This window comes from Lygodium microphyllum, chromosome 16 (assembly GCF_053477565.2).
Source record: "Lygodium microphyllum isolate KBCC chromosome 16, Lygodium_microphyllum_v1.1.10, whole genome shotgun sequence".
In the NCBI taxonomy this organism is placed as follows: domain Eukaryota; kingdom Viridiplantae; phylum Streptophyta; class Polypodiopsida; order Schizaeales; family Lygodiaceae; genus Lygodium; species Lygodium microphyllum.
In genome coordinates, this window is record NC_141150.1 from 87,994,429 (window position 1) to 88,007,822 (window position 13,394).

At 39.5% G+C, this 13,394-nt stretch overlaps 1 pseudogene; it reads left to right on the forward strand.

The window, feature by feature from the left end:
* The first annotated feature begins 827 nt into the window (after positions 1–827).
* LOC148023081 (ferric reduction oxidase 6-like) lies at positions 828–10,360 on the forward strand (annotated as a pseudogene).
* Positions 10,361–13,394: the final 3,034 nt, after the last annotated feature.

Consider the following 13,394-nt stretch of genomic DNA (forward strand, 5'->3'; position numbering starts at 1 on the left):
GTTGAAGGATAAAAGAAAGCAAGCACTGTCATATGAGCACGGTCCAAACCAATCTTTTTGGATTGTCATTACATCACAAGATGGTGACCAAAGTGCCAGTCATTAATCAAATCATTATCCTTTGCATCAAAGCAATTTCTTAGTCACAACAGCATATACCAATGAACTTTGACAAGAAGCAGCAGAACCACGATATGACCAATTGGGTCACAAGTGAGGTTTTCTTCTATATCTTCCTCGGACTACCAGCTAGCTCATTGGAAATGGTGGAGTCTGGCTCAAATACAGTCCAACCAAACAGCACAAGCTTGCATAGTTCCCTCTTCATCCAATAAGGGGCGCACCATGACAAGTAGGGAGGAACAGATACATGGATGATGTCCCAACTTCATTAAGTTTACCTACATGTATGGCATTCAAACCCAAACTGACTTCGTTCCCTTGTTCTGAAAGTCTGTCAAATACTTGATAAGCCTCATCCATTTGTAATTATTGGAAACATCCTCACAAAGCCCATAATCGGCATATCTTGAAATAAGTGTAGCCCATGAGATTGCATCTCGGGTTACCAGTCTACCAAAATTCCTTATTCTTCTCCATCTTCGGCATAGAATGAAAGAGCAAACATAACAACTAAGTATGTACAAAGTTTCAAATCACACACATGACTTTTGGGTGGTTTACACACCTCGAATGCGCAGCAATACGACATCGTGCTGCTAATTGATAACTTAATATATGCCACAAAGTATCTTGGTATGAAGGTTGATCATACATTGAATGATTACTGCAGATCTCTTACTAAGTGGATGCAAGTCTTGAGACACATGGCCAAGTTTTCCATGATCCCTTTCTCATTACTTTGGATTCTTGTGTCAAGGGGATCTTCATTTCTCTAGTTAATCAGGCTACCATTTGAGCATGCAATCAAGTATCACATATCGCTAGCCACACTAAACTTGTCCATGCTAACCTTCCATGGGGTGGGATACATGGTGTACCGTAGCTTTGTGAACCAAGCTCACAAGGTAGAAAGTGTTAATAGTAGGTACTAAGCTCTTCATGTTTAGGCTCTAATGTCTAACATATAATAGTAGGTACTAAGCTCTTCATGTTTAGGCTACATGCAAAGCACCAAGCCAGTGCATTGCACTAGTGTTATTGACACATGCATGGGTGTGTATGCGCATGAGTGGGTGATCAGTTGATCGTGTAAGAGAATGGGTGGGTGTTTGGGCAATCTAGCCAAGGCACGTGTAGATCCTGATGAAGGACCATTATTAATATTTTTGAAATTAAGAATCTAATATAAATTTTCATTTCAACATTAATATTACTATTATAATATTAAAAATCATTAAGCTAATGTAAAAATTTTGAACAATATATCAATAAAATTTTGGTTTTCATAATACTAGTAATAATAAAGTAAAAATTGTTAAGTAACTGTAAAAATATTAGTATTTGACCTCCTCAAAAGGAATTAGCCGCCATGCACCAATTAACTCTCCCTCTCTCTCTCTCCCTCTCCCTCTCTCTATTTGCCATAAGGTCAAGTAGGACAAGTATAAAGTTAATGGGGGAGAGAGAGAGAGAGAGAGAGAGAGAGAGAGAGAGAGAGAGAGAGAGAGAGAGAGAGAGAGAGAGAGAGAGAGAGAGAGAGAGAGAGCTCCCATAAGATCAAGTAGGTCAAGCCACTGCTTGTCCTACTTGATCTTATGGAAGAGGCGCTCTCTTTGGCTTGTCTTGTCCTACTTGATCTTATGGGAGAGCTCTCTATGGCTTGTCTTGTCCTACTTAATCTTATGGGAGAGCTCTCTCTCTCTCTCTCTCTCTCTCTCTCTCTCTCTCTCTCTCTCTCTCTCTCTCTCTCTCTCTCTCTCTCTCTCCCCATTAACTTCCTACATGTCCTACGTGACCTCATGGCACACTCTTCCCCTCCATTAACTTCCTACATGTCCTACTTGACCTTATGGCAGAAAGAGCTCTCTCTCTCTCCATTAACTTCCTACATGTCCTATTTGACCTCATGGCACACTCTTCCCCTCCATTAACTTTCTACATGTCCTAATTGACCTTATGGCAGAGAGAGCTCTCTCTCTCTCTCCATTAACTTCCTACATGTCCTAGTTGACCTTATGGCAAAGAGAGAGAGAGAGAGAGAGAGAGAGAGAGAGAGAGAGAGAGAGATGGCTCTCCACCAAGGCCTTTTGGTTGCCGATGCTAAACGACTGACCTTGGGGGCTAGATAGTTAACTTGTGGCATCCCCAATGTTTCTTTTTTTTGGGGGGAGGGGGGGGGGAGGGTTACAACTGGTATGTGTTAAAAAGTTTCAATAATATATAGAAGTATAATATAGAAATAGATTATAGATATAGTTCATATAATTACTCTAATGTTATCAACACACTCGTGAGTATTATATGGAATGTAAATTGGGAAAAATGTGAGGTAGTTCAAAGTTGTGTAAACTAGGATATCTTTATGAAAAAGTAGATGTAGCTCATTGTAATAATTCTTTGTAACAGTAATAACAATACTAATATTGTTTGTTATAAGTAGATTAAGGAATGGGATGAGGAAGGTGAGCACTGTGTCATAGTGGCAGGGGTTGTAGCCTTGGTGGTAGGCCTCGTGATGTAGGTGACATTGCTCGCCTACTTTCAGAGAAGATGGTTGGTGTGCACCACCTCTATATTGTGTTTGTGGTGTTTCAGATGTACCACTACATTGAGAGCATCCACTTCTTCATCATTCCTGTCCTTCTTTTCATGGTGGATCACTTCCTCCACATGCTCCAATCTCTTCGATCTGTCGATGTGCTCTCTGCCGAGATTCTAGAGTGTGGTGCCATGGAGTTGAAGCTAGCTCGAAACCTTATTGATTCAAGTCAAGCCATTATCATATGCTAGTCTACTCGCTCACTCTTCTAGTGCACATGATTAAAAATTATTTTTTATGTTTTTAATTAACTTGAATTTATATCTTGATTTTTTCTAATGCTTTCAATTGTGATGCCATGGATCGAACCCATGAAACATTGTCCAACTAGGCTACCACTAATTCTTTGACTAATATATTTACTTGGATGTATATTCATGCCAGAATAATATGTGCTAGTCTTTATAATTGTGGAAAGTGTGAAGTAAGGTAAAATAAGTTTGAAAATGAATGTGAAAAAGACAATTTTAAATGCTATGTCCAATTAAACCAAATTAATATTTTGATGTAAGGGAATGCTCCTACAAGACACACATAAAATCCATGTAGTCTAGTGCATATAAAGATTTCTGGCATCTTTTGAATCCATGAATTGGATAAATTATTGTGTAGCATTAGAAAATGGTGCCACTAAGCTTAAAAATGCAAGAATCCATTTGTAATGCAGTTATAAAAGAATATTATGTAGCAAGAGTGCTTTCTCTTTCTATAACTAGACAATTATAGTCTAGCAATAATTGTATAGTATCATGCAACAAGGTGCAAATGCAACCATATCAGCATAGCAAGGTTAATACTTTTAAATAGAGATAGAGAAGTATATATCTTAGATACTATAGAAGAGCAAAAAACACAAATGTATACATTAATAGGAGTACCACCACCATTGGCACGTGTGTGGATATGTGTGTGTGTGTGTGTGTTTGTTTGTTTTACAATGAAGTAGTGGCAATATGCAATCACAAAATTGTACCAATGACTTATCTTTATAATTAAGTGAATTGAGATTATTCAAGGAATGTCATCGCTACCACCACCGTTGTCTGTGCCGCTGCCGTTGCCGCCACTGCTACTGCTAGTCCCCCCTTCGCTATCCTCAACTGCATTAGGGTTCGCCTACACAAAGGATTAAGGTATATAAATACCATTACAAACAATAAATTAGAGTTATCTATACTTTTCATGTAAAAAATAAAACATACCACTTCTGGTGGTGGAATCCTCATGGCGCGATTATATTGCTCCTCTATGATGAGTCCCTCCTCGTAGAAATGCTGCCAAGTGGATGCCCGGTTATGACCTCGATGGTAGCCTACCTCTCTAGGAGTAGGCATCCTACCAACGATATGATACTACAAAACAATTTGAACATTCAATGTATTAAAACACACTACATAATGAAGTGAAACAAGTTACAAAATTTAATTTAAAAAAAGAAATCAAATAATACTTACAAACTCAGCCTCCCATGACTCCCTGCCACCCGATCCATAATGCGACGATCCCATGGTTGCCATCTGGATACGCCACGCCTCTGCATGCTGGCGACTTGTCATTTTCTCCGTTGCTCTCTTCTTGGCCTCTTTCCACTCCTTGCGGTGGCAATTGGGTGGTTGGCCATATCCAGGGCGCCCCTGCTCTTGTCTCCGCAATGACTCCTTGGCGCGTCATAAGGTGAGACCTCTTGTTATGAAACGCGTCTCTTACATTTGACCGTCCCCAATCATCTGAGAATTGTGAATTCTTGGGATTAGGGTACCTTTTATGTACTGCCCGCAGCACCTCTTGCCACAAACCATTTTTTTGGTGCTTGAAGGGAATCATGCAATCTTTGTATGTGGCATGCACGACACTCCTCAAGTAGGCTATCACTTCCCTCCCCTCAAAGTCATGCAAGATACCATCAACATCAGTGATAGAGTAGTACATTTGTGGAGGCTCACCTCTCTCATTTTCCAGTGAGGGTGATCGAGAGCCACCACCTAGGCAACCCCCACAAAGCCCTCGACCTCCTCGTCCTCCCGCACCACTCTCCCTCCTCCCTCGACGTGCACTACCCTCTACCTCACTCGATACACGTGCTTCTGCAGATGCACGTGCTTCGACCAATCCATGTACCTCAGTTGATCCCTATGTAGGCAAAGATGTGATAGGTGTCCCAGACATCACACTGAAAACCTCATCTGCAGTGGGAGGGCGACCAAGATAATTGGTCATCTCCACCATGAATTGGTCCTTGTTGAATGGGGTGCTGGAGGATCTAGGATTCTACATCTACACAAGAAAAATCATATTACCCTGTGCAGATAAAACATATTACATACAGTGTCTATACCTGCGTCTCTGTCCGCATCTACACCTGTGTCTCTATGAGTGTCTGTCAGCGCGTCTCTGTGGGCGTCTGTCAGCACGTCTATTTCTGTATCTATAGCTGCGTCTACACTGTCATCTGGACGTGCTGACAGACGCGCACAGTCGCATCATTTCTTCTCAAACTTGCTTAAAAAACAAAGCTAAAAAACCTCCATAGATGACAAGATCCAGCATGTGAAGAGAGAGAAGAGAGAGATAAACAAACAGAGAAATCAAACAAGATTGAGAGAGAGAAGAAGAACTCACCTTCTTTGCTTGTTCCAACGGGTGGCGGTGGCTAGGTTGCAAGCTCCTTGTCCTCCTTCTCCCTTCCCTTGGTAAGTTGCTTCTTGTTCTCTTCCTTGCTGTTTGGCTCTTGTTCTTTACTCTTTGGATCTTCTTTTCTCCTGTCCTCTTTTTACTCTTATTTCCTTGCCTCATTGTCTTCATGAAGTGATAGATAGACAAGAGTAGTCATGTCGAGCTCGAACTGCAGAAAACGCGCAAAAAACGCAAGAAAGCACAGGTTTGAAAAGAAAGCCACAACTTTTTTTAAATTTTTCTATACTTGCGTGGCGCGTCTGTCAGCGCGTGTAATGGTGCATGTATATGCGCAGATAATTCCTGTTACACGCGCTTACAGACGCGCAGGAACAATTTAAGGAATCAATACATGCATTTAGGGAATCAATTGACCTATGTGGTGACATATATAACAAAGCTTGAGGATATTAAGAGATAACACATTGGCAAGTCAATTGGCACATATATATGTAGTGACTTACTAGACCATGTCCCACTTACAATTGCATATTATCCCACTTACGTATCAATAGGTGGATAAAGCACGAATGGTTTTTAGCTAGAGAAAGATAATGCAATGAAGGTGTACACGAAAGAGATAGAGAAAGGCATATTATCCATCAATCAATCAAATATATGTACATGAAGTGACTTGATATAGTAATTAAAGTATCGTCATTTTTAGGATGCTCCATTGACTTCTACAAGTTTCTATAACCTTGAAGTAGAATATAGCCAACCACACTGTCCATGGAAGGAAAACTTGGCCTCATAAAATTAACCAAGTTAATTTACTTATACAATTCATAGATAAGAGATTTGTAGTTGGCTTGTTGGTATTAGTCACCAATAAGTGGACACACTAGCTAAAGATGATGAAAAGAGGACATGTGCACATTGGTTACATGTGGTCCACCTTATCTAAAATTATATGTGAGCTATAAGTGCACCTTGACATGATTGGAATAGCTTGCATATGCACAAGCCAACTAATTTACATCAATCTACTCATGCTATGAATTGGCATGCATGGCTAGGTTAAGTGCACAATATTAAATGAGACATATGAGTGTATTGATTAGTTCTATATATATATATATATAAATTGCAAATGCACAAGTCAACCTTTGATTTATATATACATCCAATCATCATGCCCTATCCAATCACATTTGTATAGGGCATGATTGGATGTATATAGGGCATGAAATCGCATATATGTAATTAGCTTTGAATGATTGGATGTATATTTGTAATACTCAGAAAGAAGTAAAGTTAGTAATTTATATCATGTCCTATGCATGTATATGCCCTATACATGTATATCATGTCATATATACATGTATATCATGTTCTATGATCCTATACATGTATATCATGTCCTAGCATATGATCCAGGTGTAATTATGTCCTCTATACATCCAATCATGCCCTATTCAAAAAATTACTAGTTGTTAAGAGGTTTGGTCATATTCAGGTAACCTCTTGCTTGCATGATATGTTTTAAACTACTCAGAATCTTGGGAAATTTAAACAAAAGATAGGATTCTTTGCCACCCAAGCCTACCCTGCTTACTCTATTGTTGCCTGAGAGATTGTTGCAGGGGCTTCCCCCAATTATGAGGTCAATCTTTCCCACTGCATTCACAATCTCAACCAACTTATCATCAGTAAGATCTCTAACATCATCCTCCATTTGAAATCGGCCTGTTTGTAAGGTTTTGTTCCACTAGCTGGCTATTATGTTTTTACATTTATCATTCCTAAATAACAACAGCCTTCAAAATTATATCCAATTTGTGCAATGCCACTAGCTTCTTTCCCACCAAGGCTTGAGAATAAGGGCAGAACTGTTAAACCTTGCGGATATAATTCTTTCAGTGGTGAAAGACTGTACGCAATAGTATTGACCTGAAATGAGTTGCCCAATGCATCATATCGATCTGAAAGGGTAGAGCAGCCTCAAGTGTGGTCATGATCATATCCAAGCACCAGCTCAATCTCATGGGGTTCAAGTGGGGCAGCTTGGCCTGGGCTGACCCAAACCAAGTTCCATATTTTGCATGCCAGGACAATCTCATGTTGAAGATAAGAAGGTATCTTGCTTTTTTTGTGGGAAGAAAATATTTTTTTGATCAATCCACATATAGTGCTAGGGGCACCCCGTGTGTTTATGCAATTCAGCTTCTCTCTCGGATCCCATGGGGACCAATACTTCTTTGTTTTCGGAAGCACCTCAAAGATTGTCATGGGAGCAGGGGGAAGGATCAACCTTCTTCCATCTACTGGTTATAAACAGAACCACCTCAGCCTAAAGCATGCTGAAAAATATCTAGAGTCTGTGAACTCTGGATCTATGCCATTAAAATGCCGTTTGATGGTCTCCCACTCTGAATTGGGAACGTTCTCAACATTTTCAAAATAGAAAAAGGGAGGGCCTTCCATCAAACTATTCAATGGTTTTGGCTTGCCTTTAAAAAAGCCAGGAATTCCAAACCCCATGCCCTTTTTGAACTTGAAGGGTGGGATAGAACCTAGATGTGGACGTGATGTTTTTCCATTCATAGATTGAGTCTCGAGCCATAAAACACTCGAGTCTTCACTGGCACTTTTATCTAAGTCTAGAGTAGGAGTAATGCTGATCTTTGTTTTAAGGCCCAAGTAAGTGTACCATAGCTTAAGGGCTCTTTCATCTACCCAGTATATTTTGCTACAGACACCTCGTGAGGGTCCAGCATGTCTAGTTATTTGAACACCGCGTGAGGGTCCAGCATGTCTAGTTTGATCTTTTATCTTTTACGACTAGTGCACATTATTCAATGCACTTTGGTGTGAGGGTAAACATCTTCGAACTCAACGTATAGATGAAAAGAGAAATACCCAAGATTGTGGTGACCTTGCTCACTTCGAGGATGCCAATGGTACTTCGAGTAATTATTAACTTTATTTTTTTAATTCAATGATTCAATGTGTATTCTTAATTCTATGGTTTTTATCAGGTGGTTAAATAATTATTAACTTTGGTTTTTTAATTATGTGAATTGCAATTTTAGGTGGTTATATAATTGTGCGTCTGCTGGCGTGTCTATATTAGCGTCTATTTGCGCAGATATATAGACGCACAATTTGCATCTATTTACACGCACGTTTACACGCACTTATAGACGCTATGATAGATGCGCCCGACTTTGCGCGTCTAACATGCGCGTCCATGCCTCGTTTCTGTTGTAGTGTAGCCTATACCTTATAAATTGAGGGAAATCATGAGTGTTATTGGTTGAATTTCTTTTAGGAAATTATTGTGGAATCAAAACATATAATCACAAATCTGGAAATTCTCATACTAATATTACAGAAAAATCAAGCTATAGCACCAAATGAATTATTAAAGTTGAGAAAAACATTGGGAAGCTATAATTTGTTTAGTTTCAAAATTAAGAGGCGATTCAATTTTGATAAGAACAAGTAAGAGTTACAAAATATAGAAAATGAGTTGGAAACTTCAAAGTGGAATTTTTAAAACTAGCTTTAAAAGATGTTTGATGGGAATAGTGATACATGCAAATGCATTAATGACAAAAGTTAAGCTACTATAGCCTACCTCATAGATAGCAACATAAAATATACTTAATGAGTGCATGATTGTAGGTCTTGAATACCATGCATTGAGTAGCTCGTACTTCCGTTTTCCAAGCCTATCATTGATTAGAAAATTCCAATGGCATTTCTTTAGCATCACCGCCACACCCATTCACCTCCACACCCATTGACAAGAAGCCCGAGCTCTCAATAGTAATCAAGCCGTTGGGAGGGTGGACTAAGAGCTTGCAAAAGCAAATAATGTTAGAAACAATGGCTAGGTGCCCTTTCTCATTCAAGGCTGGTGTGGAGGGGCCCTATGGAGATGAGATCGACTTCTATTTAAAGCAAGAGGGCTCCATAACTATAATCACAAGTTCTATTTAAAGTAAGAGGGCTTCTATTTAAAGTAAGAGGGCTCCATAACTATAATCACAAGTTTTATATCATGTTTTCATAGCTTAACGGAGGCAGTGGTTGATTAATTTGGGTATTACAAGTATCCAGCTTCACACATCTTCATGAAGTGTGTTAATGACTTAATTTACATCGTGCAGGTTGATGGATTTTGGTAACCTAGGTGTCAGGCCTTAGCAAATCCCATTAAGAGTTTTTAACAAGCTCCCTTATAATAATATGGTTTCGATATGATGACGATTCAGGTATCCTTGCCTGGTGCTAGTCGGTGGCTGTATCGGTGTGACTCCTTGCTTGCTATCCTGCGAGACGTTCTGCACCGACTCAGACTGCGACAAAAGACGGACTTTAAGAACGCGAATCTTACCACGTCCATCCAGCTCTAGCATTGCGTGAGGACTCCGGAGGAACTGTGCGTCCTCAACAGCGTCGACCCCAACAAGATCCTCCCGGGCTACCAAGAGCAAGGCCTGCAGATTCAAGTCCATGCCTACATCACCTCCCCTCTCCTCGCTCTCTACAAAGGCATCATGCCCGGTTTAAGCAGCACAGCAGCTGACGGAGACGGGCAGCACACCATCAGCCAAGTCTTAGACCTGGCAACCTTTCCAGTACTATCGCATGAGAACAAGAGTGCTTCTATCACAAAGACAAGCTCGGCTGCCTCACAAGGTCCTAATCGTCCCCTCTCGGGCATCAGTAGCAAGGGGCAACCGGGATGGGTTGCAACTTGCGTGTACCGTCCTTGCCTCCCTTGTGGGTTTCTACATCTGCTGGGGTTTGTCGAGCGTCATGTTCATCATGGAGGGCGCGGACAGCAGCTTCCCCAACTACAGTCGGGTGCACTTGATAGTGGCGTCCATGCTGCTGGGCACCACCCTATTCGGGGGGCTTGTGGTTGCTTTGTGGTGCTCTAACTGGATCAGCAAACCCTGCGGATTAATCACAGTACGAGAAGGAGCTACGTGTAGCAAAGTCAAAATATAGTGCCGCCAGCCCTCTCCCAGCTAGTGCGCCAGTGCACCTTCGCGATAGGCCTCATTGGAAAGGTACAGCTCTATATGCCTTTTGTTTTCATGCTTGATATACACTCCCCAACGTGATCTGCGTATGCTTCACATCTCTCTCTCTCTCTCATCATGATCTCTTGAGTATGACTGACACACGCATACTGCGCTACATGTGTACTAGAGATATTTGTTGGACTCGCTAAACAATATGCCGGTGAGAATGTTGGGGTGCTCGTGTCTGGCTCTCGAAGCATGCAAGAAGATGTGGCAAGAGAATGTCGCAGGCACACTCGATTGCTAGATCCCACTGCTTCTACAGCTGTCTTCCATTTCCACTCGGTTAGCTTTGAACCATAAATAGATATGGGTCTAGGTCCACCATTAAAACAGTACAACTCTTTCCTATAATTTATCATCTACTTGAAGTTAAGGTCCGGGTATGACCACCAGTGACCATCTACCTTGCAAACTTCTACTGACAAATTTAAAAACGTAAAGAAATAGTTATATCCAAGCCTAATCTAGAGTGCTTGCTGATCCCTTCATTAACTCGCCCCTAAAGAGAGCGCAAGTTATGGGATTGTATCGAAGATCTAGGCCCTTTATGTGCATGTAAGTTGCAAGCCTCGATGGGTATCCCATAAAATGCTATTGTATAACTCATCGATCCGTCAACAACCACATTCTTTTGTTGGAACTTCTTCTGATAGTTATAAGCTCTTTCATGCTTTTATTCCTTCTAAGTGGCTCTCGTTGTAGAGCTAGATATAAATATAAAGGTGAGTTTCGAATATTTGCTGGAGTCCTCAGTTGCGCATCCTAGATTTTGTATAGATTTAGTAATCTACCCAAATACATTTGTAATCAAACTAGTAGAGACACTATAAGTAAAACATCGTTGCATGAAACTTAATTTATCACCTACTTAAAAATATCTAAAACATTAAGATGTAAGACTATTTTAGATAAAGTAGGAAAAGTCTCATTCCTAGCATGGCCAATTTAATGGTTAGGTTATTTCTTGTAAGAATACTCTAATAGTTTGTTCATTTTTAGCCTTTGTAATCCACTTTTGACACTTTGCGTGCATTATGTAAACTTGTTGTCATTTATCATTATAAATGCATGATGTTAACTTTGACCATGGGACCAAGCTGTCGAGTCATGTATCAAGATTGCTTTAAGATGAACCTCAATGTTGTCCCTTCTTAACACTATATGATGCAAAAGAATATTAAATCTATAAGATGCACCTCTATGTTGGCCATACTACACTCAAGCATATTGACAATGTGTAGTCAGCTTAAGAATCTTTGGTATTCACAAGATCATGCATTGTGCTTTTGTAAGATAATGGTTAAATTCTGTTCTTCTAGCCTTGTAAGGCTAAAGGAGTGATGTCAATGTCCTCTCTTTCCAACAAAAGAGGATGCACCTCAATGTTGATACAAGATGCACATGAATGTTACTCTTCTCAACTCTACATGATGCAATTTAAAATTTGATCTACTAGAGGATCCACCTCAATGTTGATATAAGATGCACCTTAGTGTTGCTCTTCTCAACACTATAAGATGCAATTTGAGAATTGATCTCAATGTTCTCTCTTCTCAACATGAGAAGATGCACCTCATTGTTGATACAAGATGCACCTCGATGTTTCTCTTTTAATCATGATGGTAGGATACAATTTAAGATCAAGAATGCACTTAAGTATTTTGACATCTAAAAGTGAAGAATGTGCTTTCAACCACCCGATGATACTAATAGAATCTTTAGGCCCATTAATCTATCAACAACTTCAATTCAATGACTCAATTCAAGTCAACTACCCTTACAATACTAATGTGCACTTGACATTGACACAAAAATTACTTTGACATTGTGCTTGGATTTTGTTAAGTTACCCACTTAGAAATTGATTATAGGTTTTGTCATGTCGCTTCAACACTGACACAAAAATCACATTTAACATTGTTCTTAGATTTCTATCAGGTTACACACTTAGAAATGAATGATACTTAGAAATAAATGCACTTTGTGAATGTTATTCATATCAGGTCCATGTCAAATCCCCTTAGAATAGGGTACACTTGTACACTTGACATCATGTTGTTATTTTTCCACTTCAAAATTGGCATGAACATTACTTTAACAGTGTTAAGCTATATACTTATAAATGGATATGCTTTGATCTATTTTATATCAAGCCCCCTTAGAATAGGGTACATGTTGACACCCACCAAAAGCTTGCCAAGTCCCCTTAGAATAGGGTACATTTTGACATCTTGACTCAAATCTAGGATTCAATATGGATCGTCAAATCATATGGATTATCAATCATGTTGTTATCATTCTTCACTTCAAATTGGCATAAAAACTACTTTAGCATTTTACCTAGATTTTTATTTATATGCATTGATTCAAGATTCAATATGGATAATCAAATAATATGGATTGTCAATCATGTTGTTATCATTCTTCACTTCCAAATTGGCATGACAATTACTTTAACATTGTACTGATATTTATGTCGATATACTTAGGCCTATTTCATGTCAAGTCCCCCTTGGAATAGGATACATAGTGACACCCAACAAAAGCTGCCAAGTCCCCTTAGAATAGGGTACACTTTGATGTCTTGACTCAAATTTAAGATTCAATATGGATAATTGAAATTGTATGGATCATTTTAAATTGATAAAATATTTTTCTCAATATGATACACTTACCTATCGTAAGAGATATGCAGGAAGCTACATGCTAGACTCATAATCATTACTAATGTATGATTATAGATATTTTTAACATGTGGTCTCTTGTAAGACTTCTACATAGGATACCTTCCTTGTGCCAACTTAGAGGAGTATTGATGACTTCCTACTCATGGTAGACTATCTTGTGGCCTTTGACTTTTTGCTCAAAGTAGACTATCTTATGGCATGTTGTCAAGCACTTCATGATTGAAGAGTTCAACTCTTTTTTGTTGGGGGTAAAGACGCCTCTACCTA